Source organism: Hevea brasiliensis, chromosome 5 (genome assembly GCF_030052815.1).
Source record: "Hevea brasiliensis isolate MT/VB/25A 57/8 chromosome 5, ASM3005281v1, whole genome shotgun sequence".
NCBI classification, from domain to species: domain Eukaryota; kingdom Viridiplantae; phylum Streptophyta; class Magnoliopsida; order Malpighiales; family Euphorbiaceae; genus Hevea; species Hevea brasiliensis.
This window is the reverse complement of record NC_079497.1, coordinates 102,893,816-102,897,821: the sequence shown is the minus strand read 5'-3', so window position 1 is coordinate 102,897,821 and position 4,006 is coordinate 102,893,816. Positions and strand designations below refer to the sequence as shown.

At 31.1% G+C, this 4,006-nt stretch overlaps 1 pseudogene; it reads left to right on the top strand.

Annotated features, from left to right (window-relative positions):
- The first annotated feature begins 314 nt into the window (after positions 1-314).
- Positions 315-3,242, top strand: LOC110653469 (calcium-binding protein CBP-like; annotated as a pseudogene).
- The last annotated feature ends 764 nt before the right edge of the window (positions 3,243-4,006 follow it).

Sequence of the window (4,006 nt, the reverse complement as noted above, 5' to 3'; positions counted from 1 at the left end):
ACATCATAAAATGATATTAAAGTATTTTAATATAAATAACACTAATTTCTATAGCTAATACCATAAATTTCAGGAGATTTTCTATAGCTAATACCCAACTTTCTTATGAAATAATAGATGACTATTGATCTATTAGTATAATATAATCAATTGTAATTACTATAACAAAATTTTCGTTGAATTCAATGAAAATTAGATGATTTGAGATTTATTTAAGAGTATTTTTTTTTTTAAGTATATGAGAATATATATAATAATAGAAAATTTATTATTATTTTTAATTTAAAATAAATGTCGTTAAAATTTTATTTTTATTTAAAATAATTACTCCACCAGGCTACGGCTACGGTGCTCCACCCCAACGTTACGGCGCCGCTCCTTCATACCCACCATCGGCTCCATATGGAAACCTGTTCGCCTCACTAGTACCCTCCTCTTTGCCTCCAGGGACGGATCCTAACGTCATCGCGTGCTTTCAAGTCGCCGATCAGGACGGGAGTGGGTTTATCGACGATAAGGAGTTGCAGAGAGCTCTCTCCAGTTATGATCAGTTCTTCAGCTTGAGAACTGTTCATCTTCGCATGTATCACTTCACCAACGCCAACACCAGGAAGATCGGTAATTACGATTTCCCGCTTTTTTTTCACTATTTTTCAAATTTCCGTCGTACTGTTTGAATATGCTCATTTTAGCAAAGGTTTGCTAGCTGTTTCTGATGTGTGCCTGGTGTTGAGAACACGATTCTTCGCTTGAATTTGCTAGAGTTTACCCTTTCTAAGTTTGCGGTATTATTGTGCAGATTGCTAAATTGCACCGCTTGCTGGTGCTGGTTGTACCGTATAATGTCTTTGAGGGGTCCATGACTGGTTTGACCAAATGCACCTCCAATAATGCGAGTTAGCCTTTACGTGAGCTAGGATTCGAAAAATTATTTATTTCAAGTAGGGGTTGTATAATTTCTTTATTATTTAGTTTATATGATTTAATTATTTATATATTAATATATTATTTAGATAATCTCTTATCTTTCTTGTGAATGTGATAAGGGTGTAAATCAAATGAGACAAATTTGAAAAGTTTAGACTTGGTTGATCAAAATTTTTTAAATTCGAGTTGAGCTCGAGCTTCCCTCATATCGAGTTTGAGCCAAATATTTATAAGTTTACGATTGACTCATTTAGAAAATGATCTCTAAATAAGTATTCAAATTGAGCTTTTTATCGAATTAAGTCTTAAATAGCTCATGAATAGCTCGACTCATTTACCGTGTATATTTTAGGTTTAAAGTTAAGAAGTTCAAACAACATTCAAACAACATAATTTTGATTAACTCTCATATAAAAAAACTTATTTAACATAAAAAGATGAAATTTGAATTGCAAATAATTATATTTAATAAATATATTTTATATATTGATTATATTATAATTTTAAATAATATATTATTTTTAGAACATTCAAAATAAAATAATAAAAATTTATAATATAATGAAATATAATAATTAATATAAATATTTTTACAAATAAATCTGTTTATGAACTTATTTAATAACTGAATTTACGAGTTTATAAAAGGAGCTGGCTTACAAGTTTTAATAAGCTGAATATTATGAAATTTAAACTCAATTCGTTTATTAAATAAGCCTAAACATCAAATTTGAGTTTGACTCATTTTCTGAATGAAACAGATCAAAATAAACTTTTATTGAGTCGCGTTTCAAATAATTTGATTCATTTACAGCATTAAACATACAAATAATCTGTTAATTTTTTTTTATCTTTTCATGAATTATATTTAATAATAGATATATTTTAATTGGGTTCGCAATAAACCATTATATTTTCTTTTTCAGATTAAATCATTATAATTAAGGATTATAATATAATTTTTTATATATAATCGGTATATTTTAAACCGTTAAAGACACAGTAGCACCTAGTGGATAATTATCTCAGTTAGGTCACCAACACAGGTCCCATATCTTGATTTCTCACGCGTGGCAATCATTTTGCTTTCGCAGGATTTTTTTACGAAAAAAAATTTATTTTTGAGATTTTTAATGCAGGGCCGAAGGAATTCACTTCAGTGTTTTACCGTCTTCAGAACTGGAGGGTAAGGTTTGTTTGTTTGTTTGAATTTCTGTGTTTTTGTTTTGATTCTATAGAGTTATATGGTTTTTGTAAAATTTATTGGTGTAATTTGTCCAGGCCATTTTCGAGAGATTTGATGGGGATGTGAGTGGCAAGATTGATTTTAATGAGCTGCTGAATGCTTTATCTTGTTTCGGTTTCAGGGTCTTACTGAGAAATTCAAAGAGAAGGATTCCTCATACTCCGGGTCAGCAACTTTCACCTATGAGTCCTTCATGCTAACTGTTCTGCCATTCCTCATAGCATGAAAGGTGAAAGTTCTTTAGGCTTCTTTTAATTTCTTTTGCTAGTACTTCCTTGGTCACTGCTTTAGTTAAGAATAAGCTGCCATTGCTTGGTTATGTTGTGAAACAATTTTAAGAGTTTAATGAGTGTCGTTGTTTTTGGGATAAAGGCTTAGTTGAGTTGAGTTGAGTTGAATGAGTGTTGTTGTTCTTCATTTCGCATTGGTTGTTCTTCATTTTGCATTGGTTCCACATTAACGGAAGTTATATTTGGATATATGAAAATTTGAAATGAAATAATATGGAATGGAAAAATGCTTTAAGTTATGCAAGACTCTTTTGATTGGTTAGATTTTTATTGGAAATTAACTTTGATAAATCTGGATGGATATGCATTGTAGGATGAATTTGAAATATTTAGCAAAAATGGTGTAATTTTAATAGCACCCCTGATAAACCCATTTTATATAGATATTTTAGGGTAGTTTTGCATCTATTTTGCCCTTTTTAGCTTAGCAATTTTATGCTTTTAATGCTTATTTTAGTTAATTTGTTAATTTTAGTTTCATTATATTTGATTTTCGGAATTTTAATGTTTTTGATAGGTTTTAATGAGGTTTAAAGGCAAAAAGGTCAATATAGAAGAAATTCAAAGTGATTTGGAAGCTTAAAGTAGAGTGAAAAGTGAAGAAAATTTACTTAAAGGAGAAGACCAGCTGAGACTTTCAAGGACCTCCACATGCCCCGTGTTGAAGGTCGTGTGAATATAAGAGTTATCCAGTAGAAATCAACATGAGGCATGTAAATTCACACTAAGTCGTGTAAACAGAGACTTTGGAGCAAAACACGCCAAAAGTTTCATGGTCTTTAACATGCCCCATGTGACGGGTTGTGTAAAAAGATATTTTGAAGCAAAACACGTCGAAAGTTTCAGGACTCCCATATGCCCCGTGTAGCTGGTTGTGCAGAATCTAAAGGCTTCTCCTCTGAATCAACATGAGGCATGTGGAAAACAGCTTAAATCAACATGAGGCATGTGGGATGGCGCTGACAGATTTGCTGACATGAAAAAATTTTCTCTTTTTACACCATTTGTTCTTATCCCCTTAGAGATTTATTTTTAGGGCAACCATTGAGGGGATATAAAAGCATCATATTCTCATTTTTACCATAAGGAGAAATGGGGAGAAAAATCAAAAGAGAGAGGAAATAGGGAATTACGCCATTTTTGGAGGAGAAAACCTGCAGAGTGACGTTTTCCAGCTTCCATTTTCAGAGATTTGGATCTTCTTCTTCTGGGTTCTTTTATTTTTAGTCTTATTTTCATATTTTCTTGCTCTATTTCATATTTTCTACTTGTAAATACAAGCATGAGTGAGTAGATACTTAAGATTTCAGAGTTGGATGTAATGATTTAAGTTTTATTTGTGGATTTGGACTGGTTTTAATAAGATTTTAGTATATATAAGTTTTGATTCTTATCTTGTGTGCTTATTTACATATCCATTGTTGGTACCCCTTTGGGTTTTATTCTTAATCTTAGATTGAAGGATCAAGAGGTGAAAATCTATGATAGATAATCAAGATAATGAACTTAATCACCTAGTGTTAGAAATAAACAAGTGGGTTAA